We start from the raw sequence: 23,067 nt of genomic DNA, 5'->3' as shown, positions 1-23,067 counted from the left end.
GGACATTTTTATCCCTCAGTCCAGCTGTGTTGTCCAACCCCAGATTCTCTTGGGTATACCCTCAATCTGGCAACCCTGAGTGCTCTTAGGATGTTAATCCTTCAACCCAGCAAATTTAATCCTGGATTTCTCTCAATCTAGCAGAATTTTAAGGGGCCCCTCCCACACATTTTACCTTTTTTTTTTTTTTTTTTTTTTTGCCAATTGAGTATATCAGGAAAACCTTCTTTTTACCTTTTATTTTTTTTCCAATGAATTATGCCAAGAAAACCCTCTTTTTACTTTTTATTTCGCCCCCCCCAAGGTGTCCCACTCCATCCCAGAGACTCAGTCCAGTTTCCCCACTTTTTTTTTTTCACTCATTTTGTCTCTTTACTGGCCGTGTTTCTTGCAAAAAAGACCGAAACACAGCATGGGTGACTACCACAATCACTTGGAAAGACTGGGATAATCATCCCACCTCTCATCACACACATTCATCCCCCCCCCTTATCTGCCCCCTCCCAACAAATACTTACCTATCCTTTGTCCTTGGATCTTGGTTCTTCATGTACACTTTAGTCTTAGGGGCTAATTACTGTGGTTTTAGGGAATCCTTTCCCTTATCTTTGTTGTTGTTATCCCTGTCTCCGTTTGTCCATCAGATTGTAACCTGCGTCTGTTGGTAACACCAGGGGAGCACAGTGAGGATGCCTAATCAAGGCAGGACGCATCTTCCTCACCCTGACTCCCCTAAGGCACCGGCAGAGAGGTGTTAGAAACCATCCTCTGCTACCATAATTGTGAAAAACACCAATCACTTGGTTTTTAAAATTCAAAATGTTTAATAATAATAAAATGGTTATAAAAATAGTAATACAATTAGAGTAATAAAAATTTAGAGTTAGGACAATTACAAGACAATAAAAAGCAAAGACTTACGGACATCTGGATGCTCTCGGGCACTTAAGCCATGACAAGCATGTTTTGTGAACAAAGGAATAACCCTTAAAAACCATACACTGTTACATGTTAATACAAACTTCATGGTTATGCATGCATTCTATTTAAAATAAGAAACTCTGTCGGGAATATGTCAACTCCTTCTTCTAATCCCCATGGCGTCTTTGATTCTGAGGAAGATCTGAAGAAAATAGCTTATTCTGATAAGAAAACCATAAATTCCTCTTCTCTGGAAGATTTAGGTGTTCTGCGATTGTTGTCTCAAAGCAAGTATCTCATTGCCCCCCATCCCCTAGCCAGGTGCCACTTCAGAATAGGTATGAGGCCCTGGATCTAGAGAGCCAGCCAGATGATTTAGAAGAAAATTATCTGCCCAGTGAGCCTCCCAATTATGACTCATCTAAAAAAGGGATTACCACCTCTAATATCAAGAAGAAAAGAAGGGTAATTGTAGTGGGTGATTCCCTTCTGAGGGGGACGGAGGGCCCTGTATGTAGACCAGACCCATTCCACAGGGAGGTATGCTGCCTCCCTGGGGCCCAGGCATGAAATATCACTGAGAGACTTCCTAGGCTGATTCAGTCCTCTGATTATTACCTAGTGCTGATACTCTAGGCTGGCAGTGATGAGTTTAGGGCACTGGGTCAAGTGGTTGATAGGACAGGGCCACAGGTAGTGTTTTGCTCAGTCCCTTTGATGGCAGAAAAAATAATGAAAGAAATAGGAGAACTCACATCATTAACAAATGGCTCAAGGGTTGGTGTCATCGGCAAAATTTCGGATTCTTTGATAATTGGGTAACCTTTACAGCACCTGCTCTACTGGAATTAGATGGGATACATCTCTCTGTTAAGGGGAGGAGCCTTTTAGCTCATGAATTGACAGACCTTGTTGAGAGGGCTTTAAACTAGGTTTGAAGGGGGAAGGGGATGCATCTGGGCTGTCCGAAAGCAGGCCCAAGGGTGGTAAGCCTGAGTTAGGGGAGAAATCAGTAGCCCATCTGAGGTGCATGTATACCAATGCATGCAGCATGGGTAAAAAGCAGGAAGAGCTGGAGGCCATGGTGCAACAGCAGATCTATGATGTAATCGCCATCACAGAAACGTGGTGGGATGACTCAAATAGTTGGAGCACTGCACTGGATGGCTACAAGCTCTTCAGAAGAGACAGGAAAGGGAGAAGAGGTGGAGGGGTGGCCCTTTATATTAGGGGGTTTTTGGATGTCATAGGTATTGAAACTAATGACGATGAAGTTGAGTCCCTATGGGTAAGAATTAAGGGGAAGGCCAACAAGGTTGACATCCTACTGGGAGTCTGCTATCATCCACTCAACCAGGATGAAGAGGTGGACAACTTATTCTATAAGCAACTGAACAATGTTTCAGGATCATCAGCCCTTATTCTTGTAGGCAACTTCAACCTACCAGACACCTGCTGGGATGGAGATAGAGATGGACTGGTGGGTGATATGGAGGTTGGAGGCCGCTTGGTGCACAGTGATCATGAAATTATAGAATTCTCGATAATTGGTGAAACAAGGAGGAATATAAATAAGATCTCTACGTTGGACTTCCGGAGGGCAGACTTTGGCCTATTTAAGAGACTTATTCAGAGAGTTCCTTGGGAAACAGCCCTTGAAAACAAAGGAGTCTAGGAGAGATGGGTGTGCTTCAAAGCAGAGATCTTGAGGGCACAAGGGCAGACTGTCCCTGTGTGCCGAAAGATGAGTCGATGAGGCAAACATCCAGTCTGGATGAGCAATGAGGTTTTGAAGGAACTTAGAAATAATAAAAAAAAAAGATGTATCATCTTTTTAAGGGGGGACAGATTTCTCAGGAAGTATTTAAGGGAGCTGCTAGGGCATGTTGAAAAAAAACTAGGGAGGCCAAAGCGCAGTTTGAACTTAACCAGGAAACTTCTGTTAAAAATAATTTTAAAAGTTTTTACAAGTATATTCATGGCAAAAGGAAGGGTATAACCAACCTCAGTTCCTTATTGGATGAGGCAGGCAACCTAGTAACTAAAGATGAGGAAAAGGCAGAAATGCTTAATGCCTTCTTTGCCTCAGTCTTTAGTGGTAAGGCAGCTTGTCCTCAAGACAACTGTCCTCAGGGGTTGGTTGATGGTGCCAGGAAACAGAATGGTCCCCCCATTATGCAAGAAGAGGCAGTCAGAGAACTGCTGGGACACTTGGATATTTATAAATCAATGGGACCAGATAGGATCCACCCTAGGGTGATGAGGGAGCTGGAAGATGAGCTTGCGAAGCCGCCCTTCATCATTTATCAAGAGTCATGGATCACTGGTGGGGTTCCAGACGATTGGAAACTGGCCAATGTGACACCCATTTATAAAAAAGGTAGAATGGAGGATCCTGGTAATTACAGGCCAGTTAGCCTGACCTCAGTACCTGGTAAGATAATGGAACAGTTCATACTGAGTGCTATCACACAACACTTACAGGATGGCCAGGGCATCAGAACCTGTCAGCATGGGTTTACGAAGGCTAGGTCATGCCTGACCAACCTGGTCTCCTTCTATGACCAGATGACTCATCTGGTGGATGCAGGAAAGGCTGTGGATGTTGTCTATTTAGACTTCAGCAAGGCCTTTGATATATTCTCCCACATCATACTCCTGGAAAAGCTGGCAGCCAAAGGCTTAGACAGGAACACTCTTTGCTGGGTTAGGAACTGGCTGGATGGCAGGGCCCAGAGAATGGTGGTGAACAGTGCTGCATCCTGCTGGTGGCCAGTCACCAGTGGTGTCCCTCAGGGGTCTGTGCTGGGACCAGTTCTATTTAATATTTTTATAGATGACATGGATGAGGGCATTGAGTCCTCCATGAGTAAATTTTCAGGTGACACTAAGCTGGGAGCTTGTGTTGATCTATTGGAAGGAAGGAGGGCTCTGCAGAGAGACTTAGATCGGTTGGATGGATGGGCAGAGTCCAACAGCATCAAGTTTAATAAGTCTAAGTGCTGAGTTCTACATTTTGGCCACAAAAATCCCCTAAAACATTACAAACTGGGCACAGTGTGGCTGGACAGTGTTCAGGTGGAAAAGGCCCTGGGGGTGCTGGTCGACAGCCGGTTGAATATGACCCAGCAATGTGCCTTGGTAGCCAAGAAGGCCAATGGCATCCTGACCTGCATTAGGAATTGTGTGACCAGCAAGAGCAGGGAGGTTATTCTTCCCCTATACTTGGTGCTGGTTGTTGCCTTCATGGGAGACAACGGCGACCTGGTTGCAAGGAACAGCACGGCAGCCCAGTCTCCCCTGGGCCACTCGGGCTAATGACACACGCAGGACACCAATGTGGTGGACGGTCGAAAAGCCTTTATTATCTTATCTCATGGGTTTAAATAGTCTTGGGGGACTCTGCTACGTCAGGGGGGGTTGGCAGGGTCTCTAGGGTTAGTCAGGAGTGGAAAACTACTGGGTTAGGTGTGGTTACATTCTTTGGGGTAATGGATAACATGTTGCAGGGTGAGAGGGGGATGGGGGTCTTTCTTTCCGTCACATCCCGAAATCTTCTGTTCGCCTGTCCCTATCTACTACACTGGTGAGACCGCATCTTCAGTACTGTGTCCAGTTTTGGGCCCCTCAGTTTAGAAAGGACATTGAGATGATTGAACCTGTCCAGAGGAGGGCAACAAGGCTGGTAAGGGGCTTGGAACACAAGCCCTACGAGGAACGTTTGAAGGAGCTGGGGTTGTTTAGTCTGGAGAAGAGGAGGCTTAGAGGTGACTTTATTGCTCTCTATAACTTCCTGAAGGGAGGCTGTAGACACGTGGGGGTCGGTCTCTTCCACCGGGCAGCAACTGACAAAACAAGAGAACAGAGTCTCAAGCTACGTCAGGGAAGGTACAGGTTGGATATTAGGAAAAAAAATTTCACCAAAAGAATAATAAAGTACTGGGAATTGTCTTCCCAGAGAGGTGGTAGAATCACCATCTCTGGATATGTTTAAAAAAAGACTGGACATGGCACTTGGTGCTATAGTCTAGTTGAGGTGTTAGGGTATAGGTTGGACTTGATGATCTTAAAGGTCTCTTCCAACCTCATTATTCTGTGTGATTCTGTGTGATTCTTTAAAAAAAAAAATAACCCACATACATAGTTTCTATTTTAACTACAAAACTACATTTACCATAATATTAAAATGTTAATACAGCATTTCTAATCAATATAACATAATACATATAGTATTCAATTTAGTATTTGCGAAAAGCCAATCATAAAATATGCATTTTTCACACATTCCAGCCCGCAAAGAGGCAACACGGCTGACCCAGCCCCCTGTCTCGCCTGTGTTGGTAGCTATTCCCATCCCCCTCTTCTCTCTCTCTCTCTCTATCTTTTTTATTTCTTTTCTGGACCCAGTATCACATTTATTGTTTTGGCCCCTAATAAAGGTGCATTTGTTGTGATTAAACTGATAGTCCCCTGCTGTTTGTCTTTTGCACTTTGGGATCAGCTAATGAACCATCATGACACCCCGCTATGAGCGGATTGTGACATGGCCACACTATTCGTGATACACGCCAGGATGCCGTTGGCCTTCGTGGCCACCAGGACACACTGCTGGCTCATGTTCAGCTGGCTGTCAACCAGCACCCCCAGGGCCTTTTCTGCCTGGCCACTGTCCAGCCACACTGTCCTCAGCCTATAACACTGCAGGGGGCTATTGTGGCCAAAATGTAGGACTTGGCACTTGGACTTATTAAACTTCATGCTGTTGGACTCGGCCCATCCATCCAACCATTCCAGGTCTCTCTGCAGAGCAATTCTACCTTCCAACAGATAGAAACACGCTCCTAGCTTAGTGTTGTCTGCAAATTTACTAATGAAAGACTCAATCCCCTCATCCATGTAATCAATAAAAATATTGAACAGAACTGGCCCCAGCACAGACCCCTGAGGGACACCACTGGTGACTGGCCACCAGCTGGATGCAGCACCGTTCACCACCATTCTCTGGGCCTGGCCATCCTAACCCAGCAAAGAGTGTTCCTGTCTAAACCTTTGGCTGCCAGCTTTTCCAGGAGTATGCTGTGGGAGACAGTGTCAAAGGACTTGCTGAAGTCCAAATAGAAAATGTCCACAGCCTTTCCTGCATCCACCAGGCGGGTCACCTGGTCATAAAAGGAGATCAGGTTCGTCAAACGTGACCTACCCCTCCCTAAACCCCTGCTGGCTGGGTCTGATGCCCTGGTCATCCTGTAGATGCTGCATGATGGCACTCAGTATAAAATGCTCCATTATCTTGCCAGGTACTGAGGTCAGGCTGACCGGTCTATAATTACTAGGATCTTCTTTCCCATCCTTTTTGTGAATGGGTGTCACATTGGCCAGCTTCCAGTCATCTGGAACCTCACCAGTGATCCATGACTCTTGATAAATGATGAAGAGCATCTTCGCAAGCTCATCTTCCAGCTCCCTCTTCACCCTAGGGTGGATCCCATCTGGTCCTATTGATTTATAAATATCCAAGTGTCCCAGCAGTTCTCTGACTGCCTCTTCTTGCATAACGGGGGGACCATTCTGTTCCCTGGCACCATCAACCAACCCCTGAGGACAGTTGTCTTGGGGACAAGCTGTCTTCCCACTAAAGACTGAGGCAAAGAAGGCATTAAGCACTTCTGCCTTCTCCTCATCTGTAGTTACTAGGTTCCCTCCTTCATCCAGTAAAGAACAAAGGTTGGTCTTACCCTTTCTTTTGCTGTTAATATATTTGTAAAAACAGTTTTTATTATCCTTTTCAGAAGTTGCCTGGTTAAGTTCAAACTGAGCTTTGGCCTCTCTAAATTTTTTCCTACATGCTGTAGCGGCCCCCTTAAATACTTCCTGAGAGGCCTGACTCTCCTTCCAAAGATGATACATCCTCCTTTTATTCTTAAGTTCCTTCAAAACCTCCTTGTCCGTCCAAGCTGGATGTTTACCACGTTGACTTATCTTTCAGCACACAGGGACAGTCTGTTCCTGTGCCCTCAAAATATGTGTTTTGAAGCATGCCCACCTTTCCTGAACTCCTTTGTTTTTAAGGGCTGCTTCCCAAGGAACTCTCTGAATAAGTTTCCTAAGTAGGCCAAAATCTGCCTTCTTGAAGTCCAGTGTAAGAGTCTTATTGGTGTTCCTCCTCATTTCACCAAATATTGAAAACTCTGTAATTTCATGATCACTCTGCCTCAAGCAGACTCCAACCACTGCATCTCCCACCAGCCCATATCTATTTGAAAACAGCAAGTCTAAAATAGTCCCTCCCCTGGTGGGTCCACCCACCAGCTGCAACAAAAAGTTGTCCTCCATACACTCTAAAAATTTCCTGGACTGCCTCTTTTCTGCTGTGTTAAGTTCCCAACAGATGTCTGGCAGGTTGAACTCACCTACAAGAACAAGGGCTGATAATCCTGAAACAGTATCTAGCTGCTTATAGAATAAGTTGTCCACCTTTTCATCCTGGTTGGGTGGAAGATAACAGACTCCCAGTAGGATGTCAGCCCTTCTGGCCTTCCCCTTAATTCTTATCCATAGGCATTCAACTTCATTGTCATGTTTCAATACCTATGGCATCGAAAGCCTCCATAATATAAAGGTCCACCCCTCCAACTCTTCTCCCTTTCCTGGCTCTTCTGAAGAGCTTGTAGCCATCCACTGCAGTGCTCCAACTATGTGAGTCATCCCACCACATTTCTGCGATGATGGTTACATCATAGTTCTGCTGTTGCACCATGGCCTCCAGTTCTTCTTGTTTTTTACCCATGCTGCCTGCATTGGTATACACAGACCTCAGCCAGACTGCTGATTTCTCCCCTAACTCAGGCTTACCACCCTTGGGCCTGCTTTTGGACAGCCCAGATGCATCCCCTTCCCCCTTCAAACCTAGTTTAAAGCCCTCTCAACAAGGTCTGTCAATTAATGAGCTAAAAGGCTCCTGCCCTTAACAGGGAGATGTATCCCATCTGGTTCTAGTAGACCAGGTGCTGTAAAAGTTGCCCCATGATCAAAGAATCCAAAATTTTGCTGATGACACCAACCCTTGAGCCACTTGTTAATTATGTGTGTTCTCTTATTTCTTTCATCATTTTTCTTTGCCACTAAAGGGACTGAGCAGAACACTACCTGTGGCCCTGTCCTATCAACCACTTGACCCAGTGCCCTAAAGTCCTTTTTAATTGCCTTGACACTCCTCTTTTCAATCTCATCACTGTTAGCCTAGAGTATCAACAGTGGGTAATAATCAGAGGGCTGAATCAGCCCAGGTGTTGGAAAGGATGGATAAATATAATTGCCTGACAAAAGATTTACAATAGTACAGCCAGGATGAAAACAATCCCCCCTACTGGCTGGACAATACTATTACCTACAGATAGGTCCAAAAGTCAAATGGACTGTTCTCTCTCACCCCCCAAAATGTATGGTTCACCCCACACCTGTAACCCTACCCTGAAGCATCAAGTGTCTCTGATCCCATTGGCCTAAGTCTTGTTCCAGCTCACCTTGAAGCCCCCTGATAAGTGTCTCTGAGGGGCCAGATGCCCTCTTGGATCTTCCCCCCTCTTGGATCTTCCCCTCTCTTAGATCTTCCCCTCTGTTGGAACTCCCCTCTCTTGGAATCCCCGCTCTCTTGGAACTTCCACCCTCTCCTAGAGCATCCTCTCTACCCCTTGTCTCTCCCCTCCCCCATCCCCTCAGGCCTTGCCACGTGCTGCATCTGGCAGCTCCAAGCAAGACCTTTCACCATCCCTAATAAACCTTATATTCTAAGAGCAGCCTTCAGAGATCTCTCGTCTCCATTCATCAAAGCCTTGCTGGAGCCCAGTGTACCCTACACCCAGGAAGTCCCTAAGTGCTATTTCGTACCCAGGCCCCAGGGAGGCAACATACCTCCCTGTGGAATGGGTTCGGTCAACATATGGGGCCCTCTGCTCCTCTCAGAAGGGAATCACCCCGCTACGATTACCCTTCTTTTCTTCTTGATGTTAGAGGTGGTGATCCATCTTACAGATGAGTCATAATTGGGAGGCTCACTGGGCAGATAATTTTCTTCTAAATCATCTGGATGGCTTTCTAGATCCAGGGCCTCATACCTATTCTGAAGTCCTGTTGAAGTGATAGATGTGGTTCTGTTAAAGATCCTGTATGTTGGAATCCTGGATGCTGAGAATTTTAACCTTTCTGTGCTGAAAGGCACAGACCCACGAGAGAACACTGCATTTGACCTGGGGCTGTGGAGAAGGCTTCCAAAATTGATTAATAGCACTGAGATTATGGGTGTGTAGTTGGTTATAAGCGTGTGATCTCACAGGGTGAAAAAACTTAGATTTGGTATTTTAGTATATAGTGATATATGGGAGCCAAGATGGAGAATTTTGTGCTTGGGTTAGATGTCTTTTTTGCACCTTCTTCTTCATTCTACTTCATGGATCTGGGTGATTTTCTCTAATTGGATGAAAGATATCTGCATTGAGGGTTTTAGGTGATCATAATTGGGTTAGAAACATAAATAATGTTGATGCCAACTGTTTATTGGATAATTGGGACTTAAATAGCCTTGAACAGACACAATTTTAGCTCACTTTCTCAACTTGTTAGGGCTCACATCTCGTGAGTTTGTAACAGATAAGGATAATAAACTTCAGAGTGAGACTTCAAAAACAACGTCTCCTGAATTTTATTCGCCCTGACCTTGGAGCAAGAAAAAGCCTGAAATTTCAACACTGTAGACAAGTCTGATCTTCCTCTGAAGGTCCAGTGGTGGTTATGTAGCTCTTGTCCTCTAAGAATCTAGTAGGTAAGGCTGTCCTTGTGTTCTAAAACCTCAGATTATATCCAGGTAAGAATGCTTGGTTCCTCTCCCTGGGCAGAGCATCTCACAATGGGATGATGTAATTTTATGAGTCATGCAGTGAGGCCTTGATAGCTCATAGACAAAGATAGCCCCCCAGAGGGAGTTGTCATGGATGAGTCAGAGAGAGGATAAAGAACACTGCCTCACTTAGCAGCTTACATAGATGGTAATTGAATGTATACCTTTTGGTTACATCTTCCATTGTAACCTAAGACAATACCTAACTTAACTTATAACAACAATTTAACAGAGGAATAACACTTAACAGCATTTAATGTAATTTATAACTTCAAAGTGAAACTTGGCAACTTAGCAAAAGAACAACATTTAGCAGCATTTAGGTTCGTTTATAACTTATGTCTTAACCTTACTTACAGGCCTGATTTACTTTGATATCTAAGGTGCTTAAACATCTAAGAAAGCAGCATTTCTCCCACATTTGCTATAGCATATGTGCACATGTATGCACCCAGACATAAAGAGTCAGTGCAGGTCACCAGTGAAAAATTTCCCTCAATGTGAGAACCCCGGCCTTGCTCTGGGGTCTCATGTGGTGGTGAAATTCCTCCTCCAACCCGTGCTTCCAAAGAAAAACTCCGCAGGCTTTAGCTGCTCGGTCTCAAGGCAGTTTATTGCTAGTTATCTAACAGATTATGTTCTTGGACTGCGGCTATTTGATCAGCGGCCTGGGTAGAGGCACACACACACACACTGACATCCTCTCTATCTGCTGTCTTCTTCATCTCTCCCCCCCGCCCAGGGCTGCTGCTATCTTTTATAAGATATATTACGTATAACATGTTTACAATTATTCCCCAATACCTACTACCTACGTTGCCAAGTATTTTTCTACTCTAAACCAATCTGTGAGTGCCAACATCACCAAGAACATGGAGGTAAGGAAAAAGAAGGAGGAAGAACAGGATCAGCCCACTTTCCTCCATCTTAGAACTTCTGACCCCCATGTACAAAGTGAAAACCCCCCTGTACAAGTGTTAAAACCCCCCTGTACAATACTAAAAAAATTTCCCCTCTACTTTGTAACTACTTTTACTATACTATCTAACCTTTTGTGACTGCTTGTTCCACCTCCAAAGATGGTAATTCATTCCATGGCTCAAACTCAAAATCACAGCTGTTTTTCAGCTGTCTGCCAGGGTCTAGAATGCCTCTGACCAAGGCCTGGAACCTCTAAAAATGTCTGAGAGACATTTTGAGTTCCCACACTTCAAGGGTAAGTGAAATATTCACTTCAGATGCCTTTGCATCTCCCCAATGGGCAAAGGGTTAGGCCTTGAGTGGGGGTATCTGATGCTGTTGAGGCAGGACAGGAATGAAGAGACTCCGAGTCAGAAGGTTGAGAGAGTAAAACTCTGATTTAATTCAAAATGCATCGCTCTTTATACAGAGCTTCTAGCAGACCAACTTCATTGGTCCTGAAGTGAAAACAGCCCACACCATTGGTGCAGAGTGCTTAACACACAGTGATAGAACTTAACTATAAACAATGTGAACAATAAGGAGATAAACCCTCTTATTTACATTCTTTTCCAACAGATTCCCAGGCTTCTGCCTGGTTAGAAACTTTCCGTTTCTCTCTTTGACTGAATCTGAGACTGACAGGTATCAGCCCAGGACTTGTCATCATTTGGCAATCCTCCAAGTATAGCAAACTTGACAGTTCGCTGGTTCTGAGAGGTGTCCCACTGAGAGGGAGGTAGCTGATCACAGCCTGCTGTGGTCCAGAAGAGCTCAAAGGTTCTCATTTTGGACCACTGTTTATAGGGTCGCAAGAGAGCAAGCTTTAGTCAGAACAATGCTTCATCCTGGCCAAAGTTTGGGTTGACACTTTTTGAAAGTGTGAGAACAGGAATGTTCTGCCATTCAGGGAAGAAAAATAGTTTCCAAGGCTGTTCATAAAGGAAACAGAAGCTCATTAGACAGCAGCAGTTCCTGGGAGTAGACAGTTTCTGATAAGCTCAAGAAAAGCTGAGCCCAGGTGCTGTTTGTCACTGCCAAGGCCTAACAAGCATTTCTTAGATCACAGTGTGGCCTGGAAAAAAAGGAGGGGGGGATGCACTACAACAAGTGTCAAGGGTGAGAGGTTCTGAGATAATGATAAACCTTTTTAGTTCATTTAAAGATTCTCTCAATGAAACTAAATACTGTTTCATTTCCTGTTTCCCAGTTTCTTCCTTGGGTCCAGGGAAAGTTGTAACATAATATGGTCTCCCTAACATCAACTCATATGGGCTCACCTTCAGGTTAGTTTGGGGTTGCACCCTAAGTCATAAAAAAGCTAATGGTAATACCTGTGGCCATTTCAAGGAAGTTTCCTGGCACATTTTGCTAATTTGTCTCTTTAAAGTTTGATTCATTTGCTCAACTGTTCCACTAGATTGCAGTCTCCATGGAGTATGTAAATCCCAACTTACACAAAACTGTTTACAATGTTGCTGTAATACTTCAGATATAAAATGGGGTCCCCTATCAGATAACATCCCTAAAGGCACCCCAAACCTGGGTATGATCTCCTTGAGGAATACCTTGGTGACTTTCCTAGCCTTGTTGGTGCTGCAGGGGAAAGCTTCTGGCCTCCCAGAAAAGGTATCTATTAAGACTAGGAGATAACTTTATCTTTGTGGGTATGGTAAAAGAAAAATCAATTTGCCAGTAATCTCAGGGAGTGTTTCCTTTTTTAATGATCCCTAGAGGTGGTATTTTTAAATTCAAAGGATTATTTTTAAGACATATTGTGTGGATGTGACAGCCTGGTCAGAGAGCGAGAAAACAAGATAAGTTTTCTCATGGCGGACTTGTGAGACTTTTAGGGAATTGTAGAGAAATGATGAGAGATTGTTATTGTAAACAACCTGCAGGTGGTGTTTTTCTACTCTTTGTTTTTCTGTTCTTCTCAAGGATTGTTTGTGAGAAAAGTGGTTTTATTAATTAGCCAATCATGTAGAATGTGTCGAGACTGTCTATAAAGAGGAGAATTTTTAGCATTAAAGTGGCTGTTGTGCAAACCAGCCTTCTTGGAGTCTGTGTCACTTTCTTACTCAATAGCAACAATATTGGGCATTTTTCTGTTACAGACTTGACAATTTTTGTCCTAGAGACACTATCTGAGTCCATAGACTTGTCATCATAGCACTGATTCCCCAGTGGGTTTGCTGGTGTTTCTACTTTAAAATTTCTAACATTAGCTGTGGTGGTTATTAGGAGTTACTAGCCATCCACGCTCTTTATTCTGGCCTTTTAGATAAGTAGCTAATTTTAAATCTGCTTGACTATATCCAGGGCTAACTTCTGGAAGTGAAATAGTTTTCTCAAGTATTAACACTAGGATGCCTTGTTATACAACCTCTTGTGCAGCTTTATCTGCAAGTCCATTTCCTACAATGAATTTGGGAATCCCCACGTTGGTATACTTTGCAGTGTAGTATGGCCACTTCTTTGGGCAGTTGGATAGCATTGAGGAGGGACAGTATTTCTTGTTTACATTTAGTCGGAGATCCCTTTGCTGTTAATAGACCTCATGAACAATGCTAAAAGCATATTTTGAGTCAGTCCATATGTTTACTCTTTTTCCTGCTTCCAAATCCAGGGCTCTTTGTAGCGCTATGAGTTCTGCCCTTTGTGCTGAGGTGTCCACAGGCAGCAGTGCAGCTTCTATTACCTTGACTGACATGACTACAGCATAGCCAGCTTTTCATCTTCTATCTTGCGTAAAGCTACTTCTGTCTGTAAAAAACTATCTCTGGATCTTCAGTTGGTGCATCTTGGAGGTCTGGTCAGCTTGCATAAACTTGCTCAATTATCTGTAAACAATCATGGGTTAGCTGCTCTTCCCCTTGCATTGGGGTGTTCAGGAATTGGTCTGGATTTACTACTGTGGCTACTTTTGAGTCCACATCTTCTTGCTCCATTAGAACAGTCTGATATTTCAGCATACAGCTCAGGGAAAGCCAAGGCCTCCCTTTTTGGCCTAATACAGTGGTTACAGCATGTGGAGTGCACATTACTATCTTTTGTCCCTGGCCTCTTAGATGAGGACAACAGTTGCTACTACAGCTCACAGGTATCCAGGCCATCCCTGGCTGACACCGTCAAGTTGTTCTAGAAAATACCCCACAGGCCTCTTGAAGTCTCCTACGTTCTGAGCCAGAACTCCAAGGGTGAGATGCTGTCATTTGCACATAAAAAGCTCTAAGGGTTTTGTTAAGTCTGGAAGTCCTAAAGCAGATGCAGACATCAGAGCCATCTTTAGGTTATGGAATGCATGTTCACTCTCAGGAGTTCAAATTAAAGGTCCTTCTGCAACTTCCTTTAAGAGCTCATGCAGTGTTTTAACTAAAAGACCATCATTTGAGACCTACAATCTACACCACCCAGCCATGCCCAAGAATGCTCTTATATCTTGGGCAGTCACAGATTGGGGTACCTGGCAGATGGCCTCTTTTCTGTCTGTTCACAATTTCCACTGGCCTGGAATTATTTCAAACCCAAGGTAGGTAATTTGTTGCGTCATGATTTGAGCTTTTTCCCAGGGTACTTTGTAGCCTCTTTGGCTTGGGAAATCTAGAAGACTGATAGTCAATTCCATACACTTTTCATTAGTTTCAGTTGCTAGTAAGATGTCATCATACTGCAGTGTTGGATTGCTCTGGGGAATGGTTTTTCCCTCCCCAGAGACCCCTGTAGCTGTGACCACGCTAGTTTAACCCTTTCTTCCTTTATTGACCCAATTGGCTGGGAGCCAAGTATCCCTTCCTGTACTGAGCCTAGATAAGGCTCTGTCCCTTCTTTGTTCTCTCTCTTTCCCTCTTCCTCCCCTGGAATAAACATCTTGGACCACATCGGGGGTTGGAGCCTCTTCTGGAATCTTTGCCTTGCTCCTGAAATACTTCCCCCGAAGGCCTCGCAGATCTGGGTTAGTCTGGTAACTTTGTGGGGCTGCGGGGGGTAGGTATTTCAGTTGGCTCCCAATGTGGTTTTTAATGAAATATTAAAAGCCCACGCAGAAGCTGGAGCCCTTATTTGAGGGTCTCAAAAGCTCTTTGGGAAATTCAACAACTTGTTGCTTATTAGCTGCTTTTTGGGTGGCTTTGAGTGATGGGGGTGGGTCGGGAGCTTGCCTCAGTGCCTCAGGCGAGTTGGCCCAGAGCTGCTCCTGACACTGCTACATATGAAACCCACAGTCCAAAAGGAGCGGTAAGACCCATTGTGTGCAATTTATCCGGGGAAAAACCCCTAGCTGCGGGGAGGTGTTACCATAGCGACCATGGAAACTGCGGCTGCGGGGTAAACTAGGACCCAGCAGTCCCAGTTTGCAACAACAAGCGGGCTTGTGTGAGTTTTTCTGCCGATCGGAGCTCCGTGGCAGCGGAGCCGCCCCGACCAACAGTGCCTGAGCTTCGGGGGTGGGGAGAGCACGGGACGGGTACCTAAAGCCAGAAAGGTGGCGGGATAACCCCCTCGTGCCCCCGGGGAGCCGAGAAAAAGCGGCGGCAGACGACCTTTCTAGGCGACGCAGCTTCTCCCCCCCAACCCCCCTGCTCCCTGTGCTCTCTGTGAAAGCGGGGAATTCGTGCTGCATTGTGTCTGGAGGTAGATATTGGACAGATACTGTTTAGAAATGGGTGTAGAGTTATCTGTCCAGCAAAAGAGTACATTAAAACACCTTAACAATATTTTCATTAATTTTACATTCCCAAACAAGCTCCTAGATCGCTTTGTCTGCTGGCTGACAGTTGAATTACCAAATTATACCTGTAAGAGAAGGGTGACCTTTTTGTTCGATGCAGCTGCAGATAGTAATTTGTTTCAAAGAAGTTTGTTTTTACAGCGGTAATAGGCAACAGGCTGTGAATTGCTGATAATACGCATTCCTAACCTTTTACAGCGGTAGTAGGCAATAGGCTTTGCAGTGCTTAGCTGATAACATGCATTTCTAAGATAACACGTATACTTGAGACTGTGAGAATCCCCAGATCAAAGGACACCTGTGAGGAAGACAACCAGCCTTCATCCCACGACCACCAGGAGGCAGAAAACGACCACCTAGCAACAGAATGCGACTGCGCAGAAGAAACGAGTGAACTAAAGAAGGGGATAAAAACAGTGAGCTAGGAGGATCACGGAGCGGCAGTTTGGCGGAGCGGTTGCTCCCCTCTGTCGCCGCAGCGCTGCTTTTTCCTTTGCTCTCATATACTCTATTAAATGAATTAAATAAATTCTGTTAATTGGATCAGATGGCCTCTTGTGCTCAATCATAACAATTTGGTGCCGTGACTCGGATCGCGGATTTGGAGGACCCCTCTCTGGGAGAGGCGCCACAACTCCGCTCTTTTGAGCGGACTCAGACTGGGGGTCTTGTCCTCATCCCGACCGACGAACCCAAAAGCCTTGAGAGGAAAGCAAAGAAAGGGAAGCGGGCCCAGGATACCCCTTAAATTTTGTGCACAAAGTCCGAACGATGACGCAGGAAGCGTAAGTATACGGGTTCCGTTCGGGCGGGGTCGGGATCCCGGAGTGTGGCGAGTGTGTGAGTTGCATGAGAGGGGAGCCGGCAGCCGGACGCCCCAAGTGAACGTGGACCCTCAGTAGTGCGGTTCCCAAAGCCCGCGAGGGCCTGGGCCACGAACCAGGGGAAGTGACTGTGATTATTTGATTATTTGTGTGTGTTAGAAGGCACTCCAGAGGAATGGGGCAGGGGAAGAGTAAATCCCCCTCCCCAGTGGGGGTAAAACTCCCTTCGATTCCTAAGGACAGTCCCCTGGGATTCATGTTGACCAATTGGGAACAGTTCCCAGGAACGAGGGGAAAGGATAAAGCAAAAATGATACATTACTGTATAGAAGTGTGGGGAGGGAAGTTTCCAAAAATGCATTCTGGCCCATATTCGGGTCCTCAGAGGAATGGGTTAGACAAGCTCTAAACATCTGGGTGAGCACTAAACAACCCCCTAACCCAGAGGAGAGTGACTATGCTAAGATCTGGGTGAGTCGACCAGAGGTGCTTGTATTCAAACTTTCCGAAAAACCTAAGGGGAAAAGAAAGGGACGACCAGAGGAACTGATAGCAGCCCCACCTCCTTATGTTCCTCCTGTACCACGAGCACCCCCCCTCCCCTCATCGGATGATGAGTCTGACTCAGATTCTGAACAGCCTGGCCCAGTCACCCGGAGCAGGGCAAAAGGCAAACTGTTTCCCCTGAGGGAAATGCCCATGGGGGGGCCACAACCAGGAATAGGATTCATTTCTGTTCCCTTGAGCTCAGGAGATGTGAGAGATTTCAAGAAGGAGATGGGAAGCCTATTAGACGATCCTTTAGGTGTGGCAGAAAGAGTGGATCAATTTTTGGGCCCCAATATATACACTTGGGAAGAACTGCAGTCCATACTGAATATCCTATTTACGGTTGAAGAAAATAACATGATTAGGGCAGCTGGGATGCGGGTCTGGGATGCCCATCCAGCACATGCTCAGCACCCAGCTGACACTAAGTGGCCTCTTCAAAATCCTAATTGGAATAACCAAGACCAGGCTCATAGAGCCAATATGCGGGACTTCCGAACCATATTAATTGATGGTATTCGGGAATCGGTCCCCAGGGGTCAAAATATCAATAAGGCATTCAATGACAGACAGAGGAAAGATGAAACACCCACTGAGTGGCTGGAGAGGCTGCGAAAGAACTTCCAACTATATTCAGGATTAAGACCGAATGATCCAATGGGGCAGGCAATATTAAAAGTGCATTTTATATCCAAGTCTTGGGACGATATTAGAAAGAAGATACAAAAGATGGAGGATTGGCAGGATAGAGATTTGGCAGAGCTGCTGCGGGAGGCGCAGAAAGTGTACGTCCGGAGAGAGGAAGAGAGTCAGAAGAGGCAAGTTAAAATGATGGTTGCTGCGGTAAGGGAAAGTAGGAGCATAGAGACAGGACAGAAGAAGTTTACTCGAGACAAAGCGGGTAATAAAGAAAAGGGGGGGGGAACAGAAGAAAAGACTTGTTATTATTGTGGCAAAAAGGGACATTTCAAGAGAGAGTGCAGAGTGCGGCTTAGAGATGAGAAAGAATTCAAGGCCGACTAGGGGGGTCAGGGGCTCTACTTTATGAGGACCCGGAGACATCAAAAAGAGCCCTTGATAAAATTAAAGGTGGGTCCCCAAGGCCAGGAAATAGAATTCTTGGTCGATACAGGGGCGGAAAGATCTACCATTCAATTCCTGCCCCAAGGCTGTACCCTGTCAAAACAGACAGCTATGGTAGTAGGGGCAAAAGGGGAACCATTTGAAGTACAAATTATTAAAGAGGTAATAGTAGAATCAGAAACTAAAATGGGGGTGGGTGACTTCTTATTAGTCCCTGAAACAGATTACAACCTATTGGGGAGAGATTTAATTGTTGAACTGGGAATTCAAATCGAAGTGGTAGAAAAGGAATTGAAAATCAGGCTTTGCCCTCTTCAATTGGAAGATGAAGAGAAAATAAATCCTGAAGTATGGTACAATCCGGGAACTGTGGGCAAATTGAATATGACTCCATTCACGGTAAAGATCAGAAACCCTGAGGTCCCGGTGAGAATAAAACAGTACCCTATTTCACTAGAGGGAAGGAAAGGATTGAAACCCGAAATTGAAAGATTACTAAATAAAGGATTATTGGAACCATGTATGTCGCCTTTTAACACCCCCATACTCCCAGTTAAAAAGGCAGACGGATCCTATCGGCTGGTGCATGACCTTAGGGAAATTAATAAGCGAACCGTAGCTCGGTTCCCAGTAGTGGCAAACCCCTATACCCTTTTGAGTAAATTAGGACTTGAAAACGAGTGGTATAGTGTCATAGACCTGAAAGATGCCTTTTGGGCCTGGCCCTCTGGACGAATCCAGTCGAGATTATTTTGCCTTTGAATGGGAAGACCCTGACACGGGGAGGCAACAGCAACTCAGGTGGGCGGTATTACCTCAAGGTTTTACGGAATCTCCTAATTTATTCGGGCAAGCCCTAGAACAAATTTTGCAAGATTATAAAACAGACCCAGAGGTAAAGCTAGTTCAGTATGTGGATGATTTGTTAATAGCAGGTAAAGAAGAAGACAAAGTCCGGAAAGAAAGTATCAAACTATTAAATTTCCTGGGACTGAAAGGATTAAAAGTTTCTAAAGCAAAACTACAATTTGTAGAAGAGGAAGTTAGATACCTGGGACATTATTTGAAAAAGGGAGAAAAGAAAATTGATCCAGATAGAGTACAAGCAATCCTATCCCTGCCTTTACCGCAAAATAAATGACAAATTCGTCAGATATTAGGACTTACAGGGTATTGTAGGCAGTGGATCGAAAACTATAGCGGGAAGGCAAGATTTCTGTATCAAAAACTTACCCAAGATGGGCACCTTAAGTGGACAGAAGAGGAAAAATCTAAATTCCAAGAATTAAAAGAAACTCTGGTCCATGCTCCAGTCCTAAGCCTCCCAGATTTAAAGAGGCCCTTCTTTTTATTTGTCAATATTACAGATGGGGTAACTTATGGAGTACTTACCCAGGACTGGGCGGGGAAAAAGAAACCTATTGCATTATCTATCTAAAATTCTAGACCCTGTAAGTAGGGCATGGCCGGGCTGTTTACAAATAATTGCAGGCTGTGCAGAGTTAGTAGAAGAAACAAGGAAAATCACCTTTAATGCCACTCTGAAGGTGTTAACTCCACATAACATACGGAGTGTGATGCAGCAAAAAGCAGACAAATGGATATCTGATGCCAGGCTCCTAAAGTATGAGGGGATTCTATTAGAAACCCCTAATTTCACTTTAGAAACCACCTCATTACAAAATCCAGCCTCCTTCCTCTTCGGAGAGCCAGAGACTGACCCACTGACTCACGACTGTGTGATCACTATAGAGGAGCAAACTAAAATTAGACCTGACTTGGAAGAAGAGGAGTTAGAGACTGGAGAAAAGCTGTTTGTAGATGGATCATCCAGAATAGTAGAGGGCCAAAGAAAATCAGGGTATGCCATAGTAGGGGGACCTGACCTAGAAGTAATTGAGTCCGGAGCCCTAGACAAAACATGGTCAGCCCAAGCCTGTGAAATATACGCCATCCTAAGAGCCTTGGAATTATTAAAGGGAAAAGAGGGAACCATTTATACAGACTCTAAATATGGGTATGGGGTAGTACATACATTTGGAAAATTATGGGAGGAAAGGGGCCTTGTGAATTCACAAGGAAAGAACCTAGTGCATCAGAGATTAATAGTAGCCCTCCTGAAGGCCTTGAGAGGCCCTGCAAAGATAGCTGTAGTTCATTTAAAAGGGCATCAGCGGGGGATGGATTACCGGAGTAGGGGTAACAACGCGGCAGACCATGAAGCGAAGAAGGCTGCAATTATCGAGGCACTGACCTTGAGGGAGAGAGCCAGGAGGGATCCTACAGATACCTCAGAGAATCCTGGGTTAACCACCCAGGATAAATTTGTCTTTACTGTAGAAGAGCGGGAGAAACTTGCAAAATTGGGGATAAAAGAGGAATCGGGGAAGTGGCTGTTAACAGATGGGAGGGAGGTTCTGCCTAGGGCCGTAGCCCAGCAGATGCTTAATAAATTACACCAGAAAACACACTGGGGCGCTCAAGGGCTGGTAGACCACTTTGCCACCCATTATATGACTGTGGGTCTCCATGATCTAACAAAAAGTATTACTAAGGGTTGCCCAACCTGTTTACGTGTAAATAGGAAGAATTTAAGGAAGCCACCCTTGGGAGGGAGACCCGTGGCAAAGAGGCCTTTTACAAATTTACAGGTAGACTTTACAGAGCTTCCCAAAGTGGGGAGGATAAAATATCTTTTAGTTATAGTAGATCATCTAACACATTATGTGGAAGCAATCCCCACCGCTAGGGAGACAGCCCGAATGGTGACAAAGGCCCTGCTAGAAGAAATAATACCCAGGTATGGAGTCCCAGAAACAATAGACTCTGATAAAGGCCCCCACTTCACTTCAAAAATAACACAGCTGCTGGCAGAAGCCCTGGGCATAAAATGGGAACAACATACTCCCTGGCACCCCCAGAGTTCCGGGAGGGTGGAAAGAATGAATGGGGAAATTAAGAAACAAATCCCTAAATTGGTACTAGAAACTAAGTTATCTTGGATAAAATGTCTGCCACTAGCATTATTAAATATTCGGACTCAACCACGATCAGACATAGGGCTTTCCCCATTTGAAATGTTATATGGGATGCCCTACTCCCTAGAGAAAGTTCAATCTAATCCTAATATCACTGACCAAAGTATTAACAAATATTTAACTGTTTTAATGAAATACAAGAAACAGTTATGGGAAAAGGGGATGTGGGCCCAAAGACCACCACTAGATCTTGTATTACACCAGGTACAACCCGGCGACTGGGTTCTCATCCGAAGCTGGAAGGAAGATTCAATCACCCCAAGGTGGGACGGACCGTATCTGGTTTTAATCACCACTGATTCCGCAGTTCGTACGGCAGAAAAGGGATGGACCCATGCTAGCAGAATAAAGGGGCCAGTGGACCCGACTCGATTTCATGCAACTTCCAGAGAGACGAGCTGGAAGATTGATGGGAAGCCGGGAGATTTGAAGCTAACAGTAAAGAGAACCCTCAAGTAATCTTAATGGACACTGACAGTTCTGGGGACATTTGGGTCGGGAATGACTGGGGATTGCAAACACAACTGATAGGAGAAACAAAACCCCCAGGATACTGTAAGCATTTAGAAGACTTAGCTCAGCAGCCCTATTATCGGCCCATCCGACTCGAAAGGGAGCAGAGACCTTGGGAAGGGGAGGGTCATGCCGAGCATGAAGATATTAGAGTAAAATGTAGCTGGTTAGATTGTGATTGTTTCCCTTTTGCTTGCTTTTCTTGTAAAATTTGTAAAGGGCTGTGGTGGGCTCACTGTAGAAAGGGGAGGGCTCCAAAAAGTGTGTGTCAGCGCTGCTGGCTAGAACAACGCAAGTTGACCTCTGAAATATTGAATTATAAGGTCGCCACTCGGGAATTGACTAAAGAATCTCCCGAGTGGTGGGAAATTTTTGTGAAGGGAATAAACCCTGAATTCCATTGCTACCACTCCAACGAGCTTTCAAGTCCATTTCTTACGGACATAGTCCAGGTCAAGTGTCGCAGGCTGGTCAAGGGACTAAGGTGCGACACCCCACAACTAAATGAGAAAAATTGGAACTCCCGGAGGTCAAAGTGGGAGAGAGGAAATAATCCCGCCCCTGAAGAATATCTCTGCTGTCAAGAAGATGGCCTACCCTGTAGCTTGTAGCAACCAAGTTGACAGGAGAGACAGAGAGATAGCTAGTGGGGATGAGGGATCCTCCCAAATCGTAAGAAAAAACACTGACCACCATAGGCACGGGAATGGTGACAATGGAATGAGAAAAAGTAGGAATGTGAAATTGGGCATGATAAGCAGCATCCCCTGCAGTGCGTACTACTCAGCCCTAAAGATTCTTACATTTGTGATGATATGCTTTCCTCTCCAAAGTGTTGCTACTGAAACCCATGAACCCTTTAAATGGACATTAAGTAGGTGGGAAAATCATGATACTCATTATAACCTGCAGACTGTGATAACCCCCGGGGCACCAAGCTTTAAAGCTGGAGTATGTAACATGACCAAAAATCCAAGCTGTGGGCGGCTGTTAAATTTGACAAGTTTCTATATGTGCCCTGCTTCAAATTCGGGGAGGTCCTATTGTAACCTCCCCGGGCATTACTACTGTGGTTATTGGGGTTGTGAGACAATAGCATCAGCATGGGCCCCGGGAGGAGGGTCAGATAAATACCTAAGGGTGGGATATGGACCAGCTGGATGTGTAAAGCCACAAGAATGGCCATGGACAGGGAAAGATTTACTGGGGAACTGTATTTTCATATACCTCAATGTTACTCATCCAAATGACCCGGGGTGGCTGTTGGGAAAGACATGGGGAATTAGGCATTGGATAGAGGGACACGATTTGGGAAACCTAATACTTATAAAGAAAGAACCTATTCCCTATGATCCTGCACCAATTGGACCCAACAAAGTAATAAGTGACATTAAAACTAAGACAATTAACTACACAGAGACAGAGGTTATTACCAGCCATATTAACATAGATGAGCCAGGTGTTCCTAAACCCGAGCATGCCACCTTGTGGAAAATAATGCAAGCCACATTCGGCGTTTTAAACTATACATACCCGAATCTGACAGAAGGTTGCTGG

General features: G+C 45.0%; 1 long non-coding RNA gene across 1 annotated transcript; it reads left to right on the top strand.

Moving 5' to 3' along the window:
* Positions 1–15,918: 15,918 nt before the first annotated feature.
* On the top strand, positions 15,919–22,486 carry LOC146763032 (uncharacterized). Its single transcript, XR_014952586.1, has 2 exons — positions 15,919–16,288; positions 21,202–22,486. It is a non-coding gene; the product is annotated as an uncharacterized LOC146763032 (long non-coding RNA).
* The last annotated feature ends 581 nt before the right edge of the window (positions 22,487–23,067 follow it).

The sequence above is a fragment of the Lonchura striata genome, chromosome W, assembly GCF_050655825.1.
Source record: "Lonchura striata isolate lonStrDom1 chromosome W, ASM5065582v1, whole genome shotgun sequence".
In the NCBI taxonomy this organism is placed as follows: domain Eukaryota; kingdom Metazoa; phylum Chordata; class Aves; order Passeriformes; family Estrildidae; genus Lonchura; species Lonchura striata.
The sequence above is the reverse complement of the archived record's forward strand: the minus strand, read 5'-3'. Positions and strand labels throughout refer to the sequence as shown.